We start from the raw sequence: 23,898 nt of genomic DNA on the forward strand, positions 1-23,898 counted from the left end.
GACTGAACAATGCCCACAAAAGAACTACTCCAACCATGAGTAGCCGTGAGAGGCACAATTGCAACAGACATTACCACTCTATTGGCATTACATAGTGACATTCTCATAGCTATCATGGCAATGACTTTAGCTTTCTCTGATGTGATAAAGTCCATGAATTTTGATGGTTGAGCATTATCTGCAAGCGCATTTAGTGCAATACCATCATCCTCAAATGCCATATCTGCGCTTGATACCGTCAGTTGCCTTGCATCAATCTTGCATGTCCTCCCTCAAGCCATTCCGCAGAGCTTTGCCACAGCAAGCCACCTCTAGGAGAAAAAGATTCATTCTCCTTCCATTTCCTTCACTTGTTCAAGTACCACCGTAACCCCAAGATAAAACATGGAAATAATAAAGAAGATGATTACATTGCAAATCACATAAATGAATACAGCTTATCTTAGAGGTCGCTAAACTCCTCGACAAGTAAAGAAAAGAAGTCTGGTTCGACTTCTGCTTCCGATCCAAATTAATATACCCCGCTTCTGCTACGGCACGTTCAGCATTTGTTGCACGTAGAATTTTAAAGATTATTATCTTCCTAAGCATGTGTGGCAGCAGGATTGCTGGATTTTTTTGAAATCCAGTGTCCTTGCTTTAGCGAAGGAAGGTCTCCAAACAATTTATAGTATGTTCCATCCAAATATTCTTGCACCAGGGTTATCGGGATACAAAACTATTGAAAACGTTTTGGCTTAGTAGTAGGTGCTTAGCAGCGGGAGCTTTAGGCTTGGGAGCCTTCTTCTTTGCCGCACGCTTCTTTTTTGCCGTAAGCTTGTACGAGGCCTTGGCAGCCGTAAGCTTGTACGAGGCCTTGGAGGCCGTAAGCTTGCCAGATTTCATCAGATTCTTCAGTTGCACATTAAACTGTTTCTTGAAATTTGTAGGCAGATCGGCTTTATATTTGTCGCCTAGAAATTTCGTAATTGCGTAAGGGCTGCAGCCGCCGCGCTCCTTGAGGATCGTAATTGCTTTCGTGATCATCTGCAAATAAGAAGGATGAGCGGCCAGAGGCTTGCTCTGACTCCTATAACCGGCCTCATGGAAAACTTCTTTGCCGCTGCATTCACCACATCGAGCTCCTCGACCGTTAGGAAAGTAAATAGGCATTTTTCTTATTATTATTATACGACAGATGATGTTCATAAGAAAAACATTTTTTTTCTGCCACTTCCTTCCATGCTGGGATTAATCTCGTCTGTCACGAATCTTTGCATGGGCTGTCAAAACCCTTTTTTTTAGCATGCAAGATTCTTTTTTTCCTTTTTGAGCTCTGACAGAGGCATCTTTTGCTTTTCTCATTGCCTCTTGTTAACCTATTTTTGGCATGTAATCATTACAAGTGCAATATTCTATTTTAAATCTCTCTTACTCATTACAAGCTTTTATTCAAACTTTTTTTTAGAAAATTTTTTAACTCTTTTTAGTATATTCTTATCTGTCAGATCTGACCTCTATCATTAATTACTAAGTTCTTTTTTAGTTATATTTCAAAAAAATTCTTTTTGAATCACTTCCTAAAAAAAGTTTGAGAAAACTGGGGAGATCTTTTCTTGCCCCATGACTTTATGTTCTTATTACCTTGAGGTTATATTTTTGAACCAAGGTAAATATTGTGATTTTTTATAAATTGTGACTTTCCAAAATATTAAGTATGGAAAGGTGATTATTTTCTTTAACCAATCTATTTTCATATATTTATTTGAGTATATATGGGGGCCCACATATATGCCCAGATAAATATATAATTTATGACTATAATGATTTAGAAATTAATATATACCTTTGCAAAAGAAATTATACCCATGTTTACCCTTAATGGAGTTTTATACTTGATATACATATTTTGCTTATTTTGATCATCCTTGGATCTCTGCATTTTGAAATTAAATTTAATTCATTTTGACTGGATTATGAGTAATCTTACACATTTGCCTTCATTTTGATATTTTGATGTGCCCATAGTTGCACTTTTATGCTTTTATAGCATCATTATATACCCATGTTGGCACTTTATGGTTTTATACCATTGATATACATGATTTATATGATATTTTGAGTTGCATAGGGAGCCAATTTTTTCAAGGATAACTATGTAGGTCCCCTCAGTATAACTGATACATAGTTTCCTTATTTGGCCCATGGAGTATCCCTCCATCCTATATTGGTATGCACTCATTTTATATGGAGTTTCCCTCCATTTGATCCTATCTGTTCCACTTTGATAGGATAATATTTTTTATGGAGTTTCCCTCCATGTTGTTCCATTTTTCTTCCTCAATAAAGAGGGTGTTATTATTGGAGTTTCCCCTCCAAATTCAAATAATTTGATCCAATTTGAAGGCAATATGTTGTTATATCCTCATAATCCATTCTTTTGATTATCCTATCAAAAATCATGATAATTATAATTTGATCAGCATGTCTCTCCTTTATGTTATTTTCATATATTAATGTGATAATGATCTGCATACTTTATTGCCTAGATCGTGGGTCATGTAGGTGATGGAGTCATGACCCATTCACCTGTAGTGGGATGACTCATTAGTGGACTGTCTATATCCACATGATTGATGCAATGTTGATGCACGTATCATTAGTTGGCCTTGTCTGTGGTCATTTGTGCATTAGTATAATATTCTTTTTATGAGAGCATTGATCAAGCTTTTTACTCAATTTGTCCTTGTTGACAATTTTTGAGCATATAATTTATCTTGATATCAGGTTATCTCCATTGTTTTCTGGTAACATGTTTTAATCATTGTTTCTCTATGAGAGTTTTATTCAAAAGGATTTCGAATTTGCATATATGATGGCATTCTACTTGTGGATATTTGTCTTGTTATTCTTTTTTTTCAGGTAATCCATCAAGGAACCTTCTCGAAGATGTGTCTATGCTTCCACTTGATCACATTCAAAGGACTCATATGCTTCTCTTGGATCTTCAAATGTTCCATATGGCTTGAAGACAATCAAATTACTTCATCTTGAAGATTAAGTTGCAGTTTTTTGTAAATTATGGGTTTAATACCCTTTGATGTAATTACCCCAAGTAAAGATTAAAGGGGGGTGTTAGAAGTTGTAATCTTTCCTTGGTGTATTTATAAACCAAGGTTAGAACTCCTTTCTTTATTATTATAATATATTAGGATATAAGCCAAGGTATCCTAATATATTTCTTTTTTGTCCTTTTTCCACTACATCTTATTTTGTCATCTAGTGGAATATGTGAGGATAAATATATATTGTAATTTCTAATTTTAGATTATTCCTCCTTAAGAGGAATCTCACACTTGGCATCACACACTTATGAATGGTGGCATTCATAGACATGGGAGTTACATTCTAACTCCTCTCTCTCATCTCTATTTAAGAGATGACCCTCTTCTCTCATTTAACAATGAGATTTCTTCCTCTTCTCGATTATTGTATGAGCATTGCTCTCTATCTCTCTCTCTCTCTCTCTCTCTTCTTAGGCTTTCCATGCCTCATTCATAATGTCACAAGGGGTTTTCTTTGCTTTCCCCTTTCCAAATATCTTGTCTCATGGTGTTGGAGCTTGAAGCTTTCTCTCTCCTATTTTATGGACATATCTTTTCATGCATTTACTCACTTAGATTCTTTCCTGGTATTGCTTATTTACAAATTTCTTTTTCATTTCTAACAGATCCAAAGAATTTCACTATGTTTTCCAAATAATTTTTTTTTTTAAACATGAAAGATAAACCATTCATAACATTTGCAGAAGCAATAGTAACATCCAATTGAAAGTAAACATAACATAACAGGTTACATTCTTTAAAGATCTCTTAACGTTGAATTACATCTAACATAACTAATCATCTAACATCACATACTTATGAAATAACAATGATACATCCAATGTTCTTAAACAATAGACAAGTATCCTTCTGTAATTACATTTTAATTTGGCTCAATCATCCACTGTACATGTTACAAGGTATGAAAAGCTTAAAAGAATATACATCCATGAAAATAAACTACATCATCATCCAATATTAATCCATGATGCAATAACATAAATGAAACCACATATCATATATGATACATCATCACAAAAGATATAAACATCCATCATAAGAGATAACCATAAATCACAAACATAAATAACTAAGTGCACGGTTCCTCCCAACCGTAAATAGCATCATTAGACCATCGTGAATCCTAGCCATCCCTCTGTGTGTAACATTCCAGAGCACCAAAGAGATCATCGGTATTAACATAGTAGGAATGTCACTCCTAAAGCATCCTACTAACATGCAAAGTAAAGCATAAGATAACATCAACTAACATATGCTAAGCAACAATGAAAGGATACATACCAGACAAATACATCCATCATAAGGTATATCATCTATCATAATGATCCAAGAACATAATGAAGATAAATACCAACCAAGAATGCTTCAGCCACGATGTCTCGGACGGATCTCAAATGATAAGAGTGGAAAAACACTACCACCCGACCGCGTGGAACCTAAGTGGTCCACTCCCACCATGCTAAGGAGATAATCTCAAGTCTCAAACAGGCTATCAAAATCACATAGCATAAATCTCTATAAGTCTAGGAATCCTAGAAGTATACTAACTCAAAGGTTCCAATCACACAAAACTGACATCTAATTCTCAGAGGCACACAATGACATGTAGGAAACCTACTCTGCAAGCGAAAAAGTGTCATCGCAATTATCACATACAAGTTACCCTAGCAGTTAGCTAAACTCTACAGGTCCATACTGATCTCATGTGGCCACTAGTATCCTCTCATACTGACGAGGCATACTACGAAATGCACGGTTGCAACCATGCGTTCTCACTACTCCCATCCTAGCCTGTACAAGCACTCAAGGCATGGGCGAGAACCAAAACAATTATCTTTTTAGGTTCATTGAATCCTCATTTAGTGTGTAAATGTTATCACTTATTAACCAAACTTATAATGAGTTACCCTAGCAGCCACTTAGGGCTCGGGCCCCCATTGCAAGCCACTTCCCGACACTACAAGTAGATTACCTACCCTAAGCTCATGGAATCATAAAATCACCACAGTCTTGTACAAGCGACTGTAAAGAAAATCTAAAAGATAATCCACAAAAAGAATCATCAAATATCCATGATAAAAGCATCAAATATCCATAATAAGAATCATCAAATCTCCAAGATAAGAATCATCAAATCTCCATGAGCATCTGAAAAGCATCCATAGAAAATCATGACCACAACAGTTCTCTATTGGCAACTGAAGGCATCACTGATAATCATAAGTATCAATTGGTTCTCAACAACCAAAATATATCTCAAAATAAATCACCACATCCATTGGTTCTCAACAAGCAACCAAGAATATCTCAAAATCATACTGATCGAAGACTCCAAAACGGTTAAGTCAAAACATGTCACAACATGACATCATCAAGAAATAAATCCACATTTCAGTCCCATCATGGCGACTAGAAAATAATCCAAGGATAACTGATCGATGACTCAAAAATGATTAGCTCAGGTGTCTCAGATACATATACATCTCAACTTCACACATGAAGACTGATGAACAATAATACAAACATTTCATAGAGCATACGATCACATTACCATGGTTGGGTTTATAAAGATCGAGACCAAATAAGATCAGCATACCATCACATCTCATAACCCCTGAGCCTCTGGTAACAACCTAAGACTGGTCAACACTAGTCAACCCAAAAACCCAAAACAAGAAGCATATAGAAAACACGATGCAAACACATGTTTTGGTTTTGCTATATTACATAGTTGAATCAACTGTAGAAGTTTCCAATTTTCTGCTTGCAAGTATACTTCAAGTGTATAGGATTTATCATTTGACCTACACGTCAACCCTTTTGTTCCCCAATAGCATTATCCTTACATTCTTAAGAATTACATTCTAAGAATAACTTAAGGATAAATATTCACTAAACTGATCATCGTTGATCCTTAAATTGTTCGCTTTATTTAACTAAGATCCATATTCTAATCATATAACTCTTCTTTGATGTTACTTCAACTTCCAACATAAATCAAGGATCATTATTCGTCAAAATGTAAGAAAGCCAATTACTAGTCTTCGAATAAGAAGATCATAACTTTATTAAAATGATCAGTTAAATCAATCAATTAACCTAGATGCACAATTCCATGACTTTTATCATTCTAATAGTTCTCAATTAGAAACTTAATTAAATATTACTACAGTTTGAGTCTTTTAATTTATCGTTATCACCGTCAACAACCATATAATATCTAAAGTCATAATTCAAGTCATAAGACTTATCAACGTGATATCAATATTTCTACAATCTCATTAAAAGAATTATATCAATTAAATCTCCATTACATAACTTAATTATTAATTAAATCTAATTAACTCTCATTAATTGATTTAATTAATAATTGCATAACCATAGCAAGGTTTCAATTAATATCAGTTGACTAATAACTAACTAGAATTCTGTAAAAGTCAACTATAATTCAATACTCAAATGATCATATTACTAATTCCATAATAGTAACTTGTTAATAAATAACAAGCTATATTGAAAATCTTAATAATAATCTTGTAATATCCACATTCATCATACTTATATGAATACTGATTAATTCGTATTATCCATAATCATTTAGATCATTACTCTATTATTTATTAATAATTTGCTAGGCTCAACAAACATTAATAAATAATAAACTTATCACAACTATAAATAATCGATCTAGAGAACCTTAACATAAAACTTCATTGGCTAACTCTAATCACCATTAAGGTATATCAATAAGTTACATAACATAATAATTCTACTTATAGTAATGTTATAACAATGACTCCATGTCAATTAATCCATTATCATTACCGTCTCTTCATTTAAAATTACCATTAAACATCTTTATAAGTTTCCACCTCTTAACTATTTACTATACTTTAAATAATTAATATTAAAAGTATACTACATAAACTATATTAATATCTTCCTCTATTAATAATAATTGACAAATTATTATTAATCATTTTTCATTTTTCATTTTTCATTTCCAATAGGTCGATTGAAAACCCCAACATAACAAATAACTTAAAATATCAAAGTTCAATCTAACTATATCACTAATACTCATACTAATAGTCCAATGACAATTTACATTAATTGATTTAATACTATTAGTGTTGAGTAACAATATTCATGAACATCGATTTATAAATAGAATCGATTTATAATACATTGTAGTATTAATATAGATATTAAATCTCATCATATATTAATGTTAATGAATTACAACCTATTATTAAAACTTTAATCATACTAAGAAAACTTTACTAACATTAACTTCAAAACCAAATGTGATTTATATTATTAAAATAATAATTAATTAATTAAAGAAATGTTCCATCAATCAAATTTATTTATGAATATATGTTAATTAGTATTATATAACATTTGATATTATATAATAATTAATACTTAACAATATTCATAATAATCATTAATCGAAATTCATTTTAAAATGATATATAAAAATAAAAATTAAAAATGCATTATAAAGCATTTGTTTTAAAAGGCCGACGCCTTTATGGTGGAGGTCATGCGCCTGCCTGTTGTCGCAGGGCCTGCGACGGTTGTCGCAGTACCTGCGACTGTAGGTACGAAGCTGCAGCATAACTGTAACAAGTATCAGGTACGGGAGGGTAATCCGCCCTCTCAAATACTATATTTTTTTTTTTAAAACGGTTCAAATATCATTTTCAATAAACGTTTTACCATATGCAAATTCGGATTTAATAAGTAAAGTTTCTTACTTCAATTTACACAAATATATACATATATGTATATGTATATATATGTATATATACAAAATTTATTATCAATTATCACTGCATATATATATATATATATATATATATATATATATATATATATATATATATATATATATATATATATATATATATATATATATATATATATATATATATATATATAGATTTTACAAAAGAGAACATATAGTTAGATCAAAGCGAAAAGGGCTTTTCTAAACAAGAATTTTTCCTTTTAAATAATTGTTTTCTAAACATATCCATTAATCCATCCAATAGGTTTAACTATAAATTTGAAATCATCTTTCTCAATTGATTCTAATTCGAACCCAAACTCATTTAGAACTAATTTCTTTCTCATTTGGAACTAAGGTTTTCTAATGTTTTCTTCTCAACCAAATAGCATATCTAGATTCCAATTTCTAATTGTAGATTCAATCACAAGGAATATTCAGACACAATGAAGACAGGAAGAGAAATAGTAGAAATAGAATATGAGATTATCACGAGTGCACCTGGACACTGATGCTAATTTGCCATGCCTCAAAAGTCCATAGAAAATCTCTTCCTTCTCCAACATTCGCAATTCCTCCAAGATCCAAGCCAACCGAATCCTCCAAGTGATAAGAAGAGCTAGAAGAAGCATAAGAGCATGTAGAAACATATGAGCATGTAGAAGCATATGAGCTTCTCAAATGCATGTAAGCTTTGAAGCTTCCATTTTTGCTTGTAGCTTGTAGCTTCCATTAAACTTGTCCTAAACACACTAGGAGAGCCTCAATTTAAAGGCCTCTAAGATGCATCTAGAGTGTCTCTAGAAACAACTAGAAGATAAGCATGACAACCAAGCATGAGTCTTCTCCAACCTTCTAGATGAGTCTTAAGGTTGTAGACATCATGTGCTCAAATAAAAATGCTAACTCTTAAGTGTAGACAACTAGTGCATTCTTAGAGTGCAAACTTCTGTGTTGTCTACATGACAACTCTCGAGAATTTGCAAACTCCTAAATATTAAAATAATGCACAATCATTAATATAATATTTACTTTACTCTTTCCAATTTAATTTATTTATTTATTAAATCTCATACACTAACTTTAATAATTCTACTTTTCAATCTTAATATCTTTATATTTTAATCACATGAAATCTAGAATCTTTTAATAATTTAAAATATATTTTCCACTTTTAAATTTCATTTTCCAAAACTTTATTGCTAAAATATTTATTAGCTTTAATAATATTATTATTTAGTCATTTATTTAAAAATGAACTCCAAATATATTATTATTAAAATAAATATTGTCTCATTCCAAATTTAAACTTTTAACTTTTATCTTCAAATTTAATTATTTTATTTAATTAATTTCTCAATTAATTAAATAAAATAAATATTAAAATATCATATTAATTTTTCATTAAATTAAACCATTAATTAAATCTTTTAATTAGGCTTAGTTAATAGAAAATACATCAAAGACTCCCAAGGTAAAAATATGAAACCCATCATAGCCAAAATACATGCAAAATCAAACCAAGAGTTTATATCACGAATTATGTCATCCGACATATTCGAAGGGTACTCAACTCAGATACTTGTCTTAATTTTTCAATTAGAACAAATGGCTTAAAGGGTTGAGATTTGGACTTGAGAATTTATCTCCCCTCTCTTATCATTGAGATAGTGTGATAGGGTATGCTCATCCTGGCAATTCAGGGAAGTCGATACCCGGTACCTGCAACCTGCATAAAAATCACGCATGTACAAGCACAAATATACTAAACTAAACAGGCAATGGCAGGAAGTGGTGCATCGTGTAGATCCCGACTAGCAGGTGACTACGACTCCCTTCCTTAACCACATTAGACACACCATACAAAAGCAAACACACACCATACACATGCAAGTATGGGGTAAGTATCCATAAAAAAACACATATGATAATAAAAACCATCTAGCTAATAACCATCAATAACTGAAATCACTTGAATAATCATCATGCATACACAAACTATAAAGTCTAAGTAATCACATCACATAATAAGTTGAATCCATAGCACAATATTTGATAGTCTCAAAACAATGCCGCTAACCAACAACATAAAACTAGCTCTAAAAGAGTTCAGCAACGATAACAAAATGCGAACCAGGGGCAGGCACTACACAACATTACAAGATGGACTTGATTTGGTTGCGTCTCTTTGTGATGAGATACGATGAATTTGTTCCTCACTTTTTATTTTCTTATTCACTTCCATTTGCATTTGCATATGATTTGAAAAAAATAAAACTTTTGATTGTGAATATTATTTTTAAAAGGGAAAAAATATATATTATATATTAAAATGATTGAACGGAACACAACAAATGGTGGACCTGAGAAATGGGAGATCTTGGAAGTAAACAAATAATGATAGAAGAGCATTGGAAGGTCCTTGTGAGGACAAGGTCGGATCATAACTCACTACTTCTATGTTGGGAAATCACTCCTACGCATGGACCATTCACTTTAAGATTTAAAATTACACAATTTTTTATTCAAACTTCAATGACTTGGTTGAGGCATCCATGTTAAAATTAAAAATATCAATAACATCAAAGTTTTAAACCAAAAGAAAGAAAAAATCAATCAAAATTTATCTTGTTAATTACTCTTTATATATTTACATTTATTTATTTATTTATTTATAAGCGATTACAACAAATTCATTCTTCCATTACCTTTTTTTGCCTTTGAAAAAGAAAATTTTTCGAAAGCTTTAGTTTATTATTGAATGTATTTTCTTACATTTAGATTTTAAATGTGATCATATGAACTCTATTTTATCTTTATTTTTCTATTAATTGTATCTACTAACTCTCTACCTACTTCATAAGTTTTCTTTGTTATGTTCCACTACAAATTCTACAAGGAAAATTATAAGGTTGTTTCTAAATAAATTAAAATTAAAATTCAGATATATCCTAGTTTAACAAATACTAATAATGAACTTAGCTTATATGAATAGAGAGTAAAGAATAGATTTAGTTTTAATTGAATAAAAATGGTTAGAATAGTCCATGTTTCTATATTAAACAATAAAAAAATATGAATCATATTAAAATATTTGGAAAAAACACAGTAAGTTGTAGAGGGATTAAGTAACCAAAATATTTGTTGAGGCAAACACGATGGAATCTCATTCATTCATAAATTGTTTATCGTACTATGGAGCCTAGCAACAAGGTGCATGACCATTATGCAAATGCCACCAACCATGAAAAGCACAGAATGAAGAAGGAACTAGATGAAGACCAACCAAGGCGTAAGATCGAAATGATCATGACTAGAATCAATGTAAAAAGAGCACCAATTTTTGACCTTGATGTTTTAATTTAGGGATCTTCATTAGGTTGTCGAAGGGTTATCATATACTATAAACTGAGTATATATCAAGTAGAAGGACTACTCAACCAACAATAAACATGCAAGAAATGTTTTCATGTGTAAGAAGATAGAACCTAGGTAATTACTTAAATAGAGAATTATATCTAATGTTTCTAATTGGAAAACATATATTATCCCATCTCATTTTAAGTCTAACTAAAACTCTGAATGCACAAATATATCAAATCAAAATCTAAGAACATAAAAATAACTCAAAACAACTGAAAGTTGAGTATAGTTTGTCATTGAAAAGTTTATAACTTTATAGGATAGTATTTTTATCCTTTACAAAATAAGTTATAGTTTGGATTTGATATGCAAGTTCATAGCAAGTTTGTTGAGGTCCATTCTACAATAACTAGTTTGATAATGTTTGTGATTACATTGATGTGACATAGACTTTTGCAGAGTGAACAATATGGCAGCTTCATAAACCAAAATTGATGGATATTGCAAAATATGCTAGAACAACTTAATGTTGTAAGTTGAATTTGGAAAGCTGGCTATGCAATTGTACTTAATGATGTTTCCATATGTTGGGATTGATTACTCTCAAAAATTCTTGATCATACTATGGGAAGCCCAGAGTGTTATATCACCTATATCAAGTTTGGGAAAAAATTACTTTTATATTTACTAAAATGAGTAATTTAACTTTGTTAGGGAAAATAGATCTACTTAATAGAGAGAAGCAAAACAATTTTGAGGAAAAGAACATAAAAGAAACATGCATATATCTCTTGGGGAAATGTCCTTCACATCATCTGTGTCTAATAAAATGTATTGCATGATATTTGTTGAATTGAATAGTGAATGATCCAGTCCATTTGACTTGATTGCTTTGCTAAGTTTTCTAATAGAGCCTAATTTCTCTAAGTCTAAAATTATACAATTTTCTCAAATTTACATGGGAGTATCAAGCTGATGTTTAAAACTATTGTTTGATTGTGATATCCCTTTAGTTAGTTGTCGCTAATTGAGTCTAGACTGTGGTATTTCTGGAACTTAGTTTGATTTTATTCTTTACTTAAGATTGAAGGTGTGATTTTTACTTAGTGGAAGCAAAATTTGTTGCAAAAATGAATAGCTTCGAAGTTGCAAGGTCATAATGAAGAATAGGAGAAGAAAATAGAGCTAGTATAATATGTACGAAGTGGGGATTACCTTCAAAATTGTATATGGTTGACTAGAAGAGTTAAGTTGGAGAGCTGCTATAGTCATACACTCTACAAGTGAAACAAAAGAGAGTTAGGCAAAGATAAAGTGTGAGATGGGTGATTTTAAATCATAACTATGTTTGTTTGTAGAAAAATGAAGGAGACCATTGAACTTACCTTTCCAGATTCCTTTGCAATGGTCATTATGACATCATTCATTGCAATAGTGAAAGTGTCATGAATTTCAAACTAACACACCAAATTAACAACCATAGACATGTCTTTTTCATAATTGTCAAAAGACACTTGGATAAGTTCAGGGAAGTCATGTTCAAGCAATTTACCACTCAAGGTACATTCAACAACCTCATCCTCATACTCCATTATACATTGTAAAGAAGGTTGATATGTATATGTTGTGTCTTTTGCACATGCAAGGCATTTTGCCATATTTGTTGCTGATGGAACTAGTGAAGGAGGTGGCTCATGGCAACTGTTGCACAGTAATTGATATGGTGGAAAATGTGCATTTTTTGGCCTCAAGCTTCCAAAAACCTGTATTTATTGGTCAAGATTTTAGTGAGGCCTATTGTAAGCTATGTTTTTTTTAAAAAGAGAAGCAATTTCTATTCAGATAATATGTGACTATGATACTAACTTGTGTACAAGTAGAGCGTAATGTTTCCAATGTGTCTTCTAAGTGCTTATCATTTAGCAAATCAATGAATGTGGAAGGTGTTGACCTGATGATATATGTTCCCACTAACCCACTTCTAATAACATTTTTGAGAAGCAAAAGGGGTGTTCTTCTTGAGGCGAGTATTCTTTATAGGGATTGAAATGGCTGTGAGTGGTTTTCTGAAATAATTACCTGCAATAAGTCAAGAATGATAAGGATGGATAGAAATAGACATGTTAAATATGTTACAAATCGTAGATGATTTAGTCTATAGTAGAAATAGCTTACCTTAGCTATTTCATAAATTCTTGCTCCATCCTTTACATGCAATTCAATTTCAGAAGTTGTTTGGTGACGGGCTATAACTAAGACAACTATTGTGCCAAATGGGTAGGTATTTATAGATTGAATCAGCTTAGAAGTATTTACATTAGGGTGTTAGGATTAAACCACAGACAAAAATAACAATTACATGCAAATATAACCAATATCAGAAAATAATAGATCACACAGAAAAGAACACAAGACATCAAGATTTAATGTAGTTCACCCAATCCCTGGGCTACGTCCACCAAACAAAAAGTCTAATATTATTACGATCTAGTGATTACAACCTGGTTACAATCTGTAATCCCTTGTAGCGCAATACCGCCGCAAAAACCAATTTTTGCATCACCACTATGAAACACTCCCCTAACCCTTAGCTCTCTTATACAAGTATTTTTACCACTTTAGGGTTATAATTAATAATTACATGTCGGCCCAAAATTTTGATAAAAGAGGGCTCAAAAAAAAATTCCTAAGTCTCAAAGAATTTATGAAGTTTGTATAGTATTTTCCTGATCAGTCGCCGCAATCTAACAATCTTCCACTTGGGAATTGATCAGGCTCCACACTAAACAACAATCTCCCACTTGGAGACTGATCCTATAGCTATGTCGCTACTCCATGAGGCTCCCACTAGATCAAACCGCCCTGGACTCTATTATTCTTTTATCCATGTTCAGTCTAGAAGACCAACTGAAGCTAAAAAGGAGTTCAGCTTCTCCCTTGTTACTTTGTAAACATATTTGTTGGATTGTCATATATATATGTATCTTATACAGCATTAACTATCCATCCTCCAAAACTAACCGAATGAAATAATATTGCAATTGTATGTGTTTGGTCTTTGAATACAGAGATGAATTCTTTACAAGATGAATTGCACTCTGACTATCTATAAACATATAATTATCCTTCTAAGGGTGTCTCAATTCTTCCAAGAAGAACTGAAGCTATATCATCTCTCTGGATGCCTCTGTAGCAACTACATACTCTGCCTCTATAATGGATAAAGCATTAACTTTCTATAACCTAAAAACTCAACTCATGGCTACCACACCAACAGTAAAGACGTAGCCTGTAGTATTCCGCCTAGTATCAATATCCCCTGCCAAATTTGAGTCAATATAGCCCTATAAATCAATATTAAAGCCCCCAAAGTGTAAACACTTATTGGATGTTCCTCTCAAATATCTGAGAATCCATTTGACTACATTCCAATGCTTAATTCCTGGAAGACTCATATACCTACTAAAGACTCCCACTGCATGTGCAATATCTACCCTTGTACATACCATAGCATACATCAAGCTTCCTATAGCTGAAGCATAGGGTACCTTGGACATCTTATCCTCCTCTTCTTCTATCTTGGGACACATCTCCTTAGTCAACTTCAAATGACCAGGTAAAGGTGTGCTAACAACTTAAGCATTCTCCATAGAGAAACATTACAACACCTTCTCAACATAATTAGCCTGAGATAGCGTCAATTTTCTATTCTTCCTATCTCTACAAATCTTCATACCAAGGATTTTTTTTCACTGCCTCCAAATCCTTCATAGAAAATGCATGTGCTAACTAGCGTTTCAACCCCTTAATGTGATCCATGTTAAACCCAGCTACAAGCATGTTATCAACATATAAACATAAAATAATGTAGTTATTGTCATCTAACATCTTAAAATAAACACAATGATCTAAATGACACCTACTAAATCCATGGTCATGCATAAAACTATCAAATTTTAGATACCATTGCCAAGGTGCTTGCTTCAAGCCATATAAAATTTTTTTCAATTTGCACACTAAGTTCTCCTTACCTTTGACCTCAAATCTCTTTGGCTGAGCCATATATATCTCTTCATCCAAATCACCATGAAAGAAGTTTGTTTTAATATCAAGCTGCTCTAAATACAAATCTTCAGTAGCCACAATATTTAAAACAGTACGGATAGAAATCATTTTAACAACAAGAGAAAATATCTCATCAAAATTAATGCTCTTTTTCTATGCAAATCATTTTACAACTAACCCGGCTTTAAATCTTTTCTTACCTCTATCATCTTCTTTCAACCTGTAAACCTACTTATTATGTAAAGCCCTTTTACCTGTAAGCAATCCCTGGGCTACATCCACCAAACAACAAGTCTGGTATTATTATGATCCAGTGATTACAACCTGATTACAATTTATAATCACTTACAGCTCAATACTACCGCAAGAACCAATTTTCACATCACCACTATGAAACAATCCCCTAACCCTAAGTTTTTTTATGCAAGTAGTTTTATTGCTTTAAGGTTATAATTAATAATTACATGTCAACCCAAAATCCTAATAAAATAGGGCCCAGATAAATTTTCCTGAGCCCCAATTCTCAATTCTTGAATGACTCGTATACTTGCTAATGACTCCCACTGCATGTGCAATATCTGACCTTGTACATACCATAGCATGCATCAAGCTTCCTACAGCTGAAGCATAGGGTACCTTGGACATCTTATCCTCCTCTTCTTCTATCTTGGGACATATCTCCTTACCCAACTTCAAATGACCAGGTAAAAGTGTGCTGAGAACTTTAGCATTCTCCATAGAGAAACATTTCAACACCTTCTCAACGTAATCAACTTGAGATAGCATCAATTTTGTGTTCTTCCTATCTCTGCAAATCTTCATACCAAGGATTTGTTTCGCTACCCCCAAATCCTTCATAGCAAATGCATGTGCTAACTAGCGTTTCAACCTCTTGATGTGATCCATGTTAAATCCAGTTACAAGCATGTCATCAACATATAAAGATAAAATAATGTAGTTGTCATCATCCAACCTCTTAAAATAAACACAATGATCTGAATGACACTTACTAAATTCATGCTCATGCATAAAACTATCAAATTTTAGATACCATTGCCAAGGTGCTTGCTTTAAGCCATATTTTTTTTTTTTCAATTTGCACAATAAATTCTCCTTATCTTCGACCTCAAATCCCTATGGTTGAGCCATATATACCTCTTCATCCAAATCACCATGACGGAAGCCTATTTTAACATCAAGCTATTTTAAATGCAAATCTTCAATAGCCACAATACTTAAAACAGTACGGATAGAAATCATTTTAACAACAAGAGAAAATATCACATCAAAATCAATGCCCTTTTTCTATAAACATCCTTTTACAACTAACTTAGCTTAAATCTTTTCTTACCTCCATCCTCTTCTTTCAACTTGTAAACCCACTTATTCTATAGAGCCCTTTTACCTGCGAGCACCTTACATAAATCTCATATCTTATTTTTCAGCAAAAAGTCCATTTTGTCTTTCATTGCAGACTCCCACTAAGTCTTAGTATCCACCTACAAAGCTTCATCATAACATTCAGGTTCACCAACATCAATAAAGAAAATTGAATATATATATATAGATAGAGAGAGAGAGAGAGAGAGAGAGAGAGAGAATCTTTCTAGAGGTCTAGTTTGCTTTGTTGATCGTCTAAATTAATTGGTGTGTGTGTTATTTGTTGTTGTGATTGTTGCACATCATGAAAAATTGTTGAAACATCATCTTTTGAAGTATCATCCAACAGTACATAATCATCTTCTTTCTTCTCATGTTGTTGCAACAGATCTTTGTACAACACTTTCTCATTGAATATGACATCTTTGCTTCTTACAATTTTATGATTTTCAAAATTTCAAAACCTATAACCAAATTCATTAATATCATATCCAAAAAATACACATTTATTTGACTCAGCTTCCAGCTTGGTTCTATTTTAAGAATCTATGTGAGGAAATGCTTCAGAACCGAAAGTTTTGAGAAAAGAATAACTCACTTTCTTACCAGTATATGCTTCCTCTGCAATACCACAACCCAAAAGAGTAGAGGGACCTCTATTAATTAAATATACTAGTATTAACCAACTCTACCCACATGTATAAGGGCAACCCAACATCCAACATCATGCTCCTTGCACGCTCCATTATAGTCCTATTCATGTGTTCATCCACTCCATTTTCTTATGGGGTCTTTGGAATAGTTTTATGTCTACGAATACCATTAGTGAAGCAATAATCTTCAAATTCATGACAGCAATACTCACCACCATTATCAAATCTGAGATATTTTAATTTCTTATTAGTCTCATTTTCAACCAAGCATTTCCATTTCTTAAAAGTTTGAAATACATCAGATTTTTGTCTAAGGAAATAAACTCATGTCTTTCTAGTTGCATCATCAATAAATATAACATAATTATGAAAGCCACCAAGGGCAGATACCTGAGTCGGTCCCCATATATCAATATGCACAAGCTCTAATTTCTCCTTTTTGTTTTCCTTCCCAGTCTCCACAAAAATTACTCTTTTGTTTTTCATACACGACTTTCACAGAAATCCATATTAACACATTTCAGACTTGGTAGAACTTTCTTTGAATGAAATGCTTTCATACCTTTCTCACTCATGTGCCCAATTCTATTGTGCCACAACGTTGTATTAACATTTATAGTAGATAATTGTTCTCCCTACTAAACAGTAGCAATTATTCATGAGCATTCATTTTTCTCTGAAATAATTGAAGTAGAAGGAACAATATGACCTATATAAAGATATAAGGTACCTACTTTCACACATTTTGCTACTACAATGGAATTATTTGAAACCTTCCAATTTTTATCATTAAAAATAACTACACAACCGTCATCACCAAATTAACCTACTAAAATTAAATTCCTACCTAGCCTTGGAACATGTTTTACCTCATGTAGTAGCCAATGATTCTTATTTTACAACTTAACTTTTCCCTTTCCAACAATCTGATAGGGTTCATTATCCCCAAATAAGCAAGTCCAAAATCCCCTTGGACATAATCAATAAAATAACCTCTATGAGGTGTAGCATGAAATGAAGCACCAAAATTTAAAACTCATGAATTATCAACACTTTCTAAAGATAGAAGCAAAGCATCCTCTTTGGATTTGTTACTTACCACATTTGCCTCCTTGTCTCCATCTAGTTTATCACCTTCATTTTTCTTTTGATTCCAACAATCTTTCTTTTTGTCTTGGTTTCCCACAATACCAGCAATCGTTCAATCCTCTCAATTGAGACCTCCTCCCCTTCGACTTTCTTCTTCATTTCCCATTATTTTCAAAATTATTTGTTCTCTCAGTCATTCTGCCTCTGCTTTGTGTATTCAAAGCACTTCCTGGTGTAGATCCACTTGAAGTTTTCCTATGATTTTCCTCACTCAAAACAACACCGATCACATCATCATTTTAGGAAACTAGATCTAAGAACAGAATTAATCACAGCCATTACCAAGTCATTCCAGCCTTCAAACAAAAAACACAAAATCAACAGAACCTAATTTATTCATCAAAATTGATACCCACAAAAGATAACTAGTAATAGTATTAAACTCATTTAAATGATCTACAACAAATCCATCTTCTGCCATTTTCATATTAAATAAATGCTTCATGAGAAATCCCTTGTTTTGAAACGAAGGGCTTTTCATACAGTTTCACTATGGTTTGCATCAATTCTTCTGTCATCTTTGTTTTTGTAATATTAAATGCCACTGATAGTGTCAAGAATAATCGTGTCAAGAATAATCGAATGCTTCTAAGTGTCTTTCTGTCTAAAAGATCTCATTCATCATTTGACATAGATCCTTGATTCTTGGTTTTTTCTTCCAATGGCTTCCATAAATCCTTCTAATAAAAGGAGAACAATATATTTTCTAGACTTGAATATAGAGAAATTTGTTTTGTGCTATTAATATGGGCCCTAATTCAGCTGCACTCAGAAGCCACTAGGATAATTTCTCCTACAAGATAAAGCCCATCATTAGTCTCGTGATGAGAAATGTGCAAAAAAATTCTAATCTGTGTTCATAGTAGAGCACAACAATGGCATATAATATCTTACCAGAAAGAGATGGAAAATAATAGCATACTATAAAGAGCAGAGGAATCAGCTAAAATTTCTTAAATTTACAAAATACACACAAAGATATAATGAAAGATAAAGTCTATGAATATAGATTTAATTAACACATTCTTTTATGAGTAATATTGCCTACATTTAAGTTTTTTGCCAAACCCAAACTCAACAGCCCTGGGTCTACTCCCGTGTCACACTAGTTGAGCAATTCCAAAATGACAACCCATCACATTATGAAAATGGAAGCATAAGATACTCAAATTAAAGAATATTTTGGTACAAAAACTAAATCTCAGTCAAACTAATAATCTAAATTCCTATCATTTTTGTTCTTAAATTTCTCAAACACCAATGATGCATACCTTCATTCTACATTCGATAAACATCAAGCTGGTATCTACGCCACTTTTAGATTATGCATATTACAATGAAGTAGGAAGTAGTAGGAAGCTCCAACATTCAACAAGATAATCTTGAAATATTTTTCCATTATCTTAAAAAATCTTGCATAGAGCTTGAGGTAAATTTTTACATGGTATAAAAGCTTGATCAAAATTATTACAAAATGAAATAAATAAAATTTAAGAAAATCCTTTTTATTTTATTATCTCCAATAAACATGCACAAAACATAAAGCATAAAAAAAAAATGGACTAATTTGATACTTGATAAGTAGGAGGACACTCCGTAGTTAAGCACGCTCAGGCTGGAGTAGTACTGGGATGGGTGACCTCCCGGGAAGTCCCGGTGCTTCACCCCTGTGAGCATCACCTAGATCCAATGAGTGCTAAGTGTTCCATTTATTCTCATGAGAGATGGATTCATGTTGAATCACTACTCATGAAACATGGGTCATCGAGTTTGACTCAAAATCACACAGTTAAATCCTGATATTCACATCATAATTTGATACTTGTCTCATTCAAGTCCCTATTTGATTGTTTCCTCCTCCACAAAACCTAGATGGAAACAGAGAAGACCTAATAAATACCAAGATGCTCAAAGAAGTCGAAATATATTAGGAGAGAACCTCTTTTATATAAATTTTGAGAAACTGGTGAAATATTATTTTTAAATAAATCACTCTAGAATTTACTTGAAAGTAAAACAAATAAACAAATATGTATTTAATAATCATTATTTTACTAAACTGCGTTTATAGTTAGAGGAGGGGAAACGAAAATAGAGAACCAACAACACAACTGTTACCAATTAAGTAATTTATTTTATGAGCGTCTTAAATACAGCAATGTGCACTTAAAATAAAAAATGGTCAAAGGATTGCAGGGGTCGAACAAACCATCTATGTACATATTTGAAGATACAAAAATTGCACTTCATTTACTTCGTCATCAACAAAGTGGTGTTGCAAAAACTTGGAACACCGCTCATTTTGACATGTTATTTGGATGGGGGTTTTTCTTCTTCAAGATTTAGTGTAGGGGTGGTACTAATCTCTCTGAATGGAATAATCACTCCTTAACGTTTCACGCTAGAATTTAAAAATACTAGAACAATACTATAAATTCAAAGAATTATTCCTAGGTATTGTTCCGAAAGAGCAAAATACATTGTAAAACAATTGAGAGTTTCATTTTCCATAAAAAATCAAAGGTTAAAATATAGGGTGTGGGATGATATTGAGACTTTGAAGGCTCTCTATTAGAGAAATGTAGAGGGAACAAAATTTTAGGGTGGATTCATTGGTGGCAGATGCTTCCTCGTCACTACCCCATCTGACTTCAAAAATGAACAAAAAAAATCAATTGATCTACAAGCCCTGTACTTCATAATGTGTAGTCAAGGAAAGTCGTTGGCAATGACGATCTCATCTAAACGCCTGCTTAGGGAATGCTAAAGCATCTATGGACTGTGAATTCCTTGAAGAATGGCTATTTTCTCCCTATCATGGACCATATTTTGCAGACAATGACTGGTTTAGAAATACTGTCCAAATGGATTTTTACAATAGAAATAGATTTAAGTTACAGAAGAATACCAACAGAAAATAGTTTTTACCCTATCTTTCTTGGGGTACATTTATATATAATAGGATTCCATTCAGAATGTTTAGTGTTCGAAGGTTGTTGGAGGCAATTTTGACATTCACTCGAACAACTTCATGACCTCTTGGAATAGGCCACTACTTACATAGCCCACAACCAACCAAGTAAGTTAAAGTCTCAACCACAATCAATTTCATCACATCTTCAACACATCCATTATGTACATCTCAACCAGCTCAACTTCTCTGAAAAACTCAAAATTGGCCAAAACTCGACAAAAAAATCAATAATAAATCGACACTCCTATCAAACATTAAAAAATATACAATTTTTTAAAATATTCTTAAAAACACATACTTACACACCATAAAAATTACAACATCGAATATAAATTAAGTCTAATACATATAGAAGTATTAAGTATTATTTATCTAAATTATAAATCTTTTGTAATACTCAGTACCTATGTCAACAAGGTTTGAATTAAGGATAAAGTTCTACAAGGATAAAAGTTACGAAAAAAATTCGACAATAAATTTATTTTAAATAAATACTTAAAGAACATTTATTTATAACAAATTAGTTTAACTATTATTCTTCAATGAACAAAGTTGTTAAATTTATTATAATTTACAATATTTATAATATATATATATATTTATTTATTTATTTATTTTTATTTTTATTTTTACTAACATTAGTAAATATTTTATGTAAAAACACATTTTAATATTTTTAATAGAAATTAAAATAATGTAACGCAAAATCATTTCTATGTTTTTCATCAAATATCCCGCTTTATTTCCATTAACACGGCGCTAGGTTTCTAGATGAAATCGCTCAGCCAAATGAAGGCAATATATCCCGCAACGTTTTGAACTAAGCCTAAACGAAGATTGCATTTGCATTTATAACAAAATTCGAGCGAAAGAATTTACTTTTTTAAGGAAGATCAACGCACTTTTTGGTACCGAATTTCTCAACGAATTTGTCCAAAAAATTTCTATCCCTTGAATATGTTGACCAATCAACAATATTTGGGTGCGATTTTTGGCTTAATGCACGATTTATAGCCGAAAAAACGGCCGTGTTTTTGGGAAAATATTGGTACTGATATATTGCTCGTTTAATTTGTCTCCACAATAAGCTCGCCTCGCGCTATTCCACAATATTTGCAATATTTCACAATGTTTTCAAACTATGGCACTGATATATTGCTCTTTTAATTCGTCTCCACAATAAGCTCGCCTTGTGATATTTCACAATGTTTTCAAACTTTGATGTACATATGCTCTGAAGATCATCTAAGATTCATCCAAATAAACTATTATATACATATGCTCTAAGATCATCTAAGATTCATCCAAATAAACTATTATATACATATGCTCTAAGATCATCTAAGATTCATCCAAATAAACTATCAATAACTATCGAGAGTTCGAATCCTTCTCTCAAAAGGAACAATTTAATTCCTAGATAGAACTTAGTTCAGTAAAAAAAAGAATGCTCAGCTATACTATATGTAGCCAAGCATCAAAGATTCAGTTGGAAGTATAATGACAAGGGATACAACTATCCTTCTAATATCTAAAAAGAAATTAGATATTTATAGTTTTATCTCTAGTTTAATTAAAAAGAGTTATGAAAAGAACAAGTTCAAAATCATGATCAATTCCTGAAAAAATATCATTGCATTTAGGGTGTAATCTTTAGAGCAAGGGTAATAGCATGTTCAAGGTGTAATCTTTATAGTTGTAACCTTTAGAGCAAGGGTAGTAGCATGTTCAGAGTTGCAATTATGATAAGTAAATTACTGAATTTGGGCTGTAATCTTTAGAGGAAGGGTAATAGCATGTTCCAAGTTATCATGATATAAGAAAATCATTAAATTTATTGAAGAACAATATCATTAGTTAGAGGGGAAGAAACTGTCCAGCAATTTAGTAAGGAAGAGCAAATACTGCCAGCAACTGAACTTTTTTAGAGTTACCACTATGATAAAAAAAAAAATTAGTTATGGTCACTTATAAGGTGTTAAATGATATATACTATAATAAAATTGAAAATCAATATCACCAGAAGGAAAACTGTCCAATAACTACCTACAAATAAGGACATAAAAACGCTCGAGCAACTAATAAAGAGTAAGAAGTACTCTGTCACAGTTACAGAGTACTCTGTCAGAGTTACCATTTATAATAAAAAATTAGTTATGATCAATTAAGAGATGTTAAAAGACATCATTAATCATAATTCTAAAAGGCTTTTGCTATAACAACTACTTATCTAAAGGCTTTTGCTATAACAACTACTTACAGATAAGGAGGTAAAAACGATCCAGCAACTAATAAAGAGTTACCGAAAGATGTTATTATCATTCTAAAAAGGCTTTTGCTATAAAATTGAAGAAGGCCAAAAACAAAAAAAAAAAAAAAAAAACTGTCCATCAACTAATTACAAATGAAGGTGAG

At 32.1% G+C, this 23,898-nt stretch overlaps 1 long non-coding RNA gene across 1 annotated transcript; it reads right to left on the reverse strand.

Annotated features, from left to right (window-relative positions):
* Positions 1-11,521: 11,521 nt before the first annotated feature.
* On the reverse strand, positions 11,522-18,274 carry LOC149560052 (uncharacterized). The gene is made up of 2 exons (XR_016363652.1): positions 12,478-18,274; positions 11,522-11,912 (listed from the first exon to the last, which is right to left on the reverse strand). It is a non-coding gene; the product is annotated as an uncharacterized LOC149560052 (long non-coding RNA).
* Between the last annotated feature and the right edge of the window lie 5,624 nt (positions 18,275-23,898).

This window comes from Cupressus sempervirens, chromosome 4 (genome assembly GCF_028749045.1).
Source record: "Cupressus sempervirens isolate cs-2001-9-10 chromosome 4, ASM2874904v1, whole genome shotgun sequence".
NCBI lineage: Eukaryota > Viridiplantae > Streptophyta > Pinopsida > Cupressales > Cupressaceae > Cupressus > Cupressus sempervirens.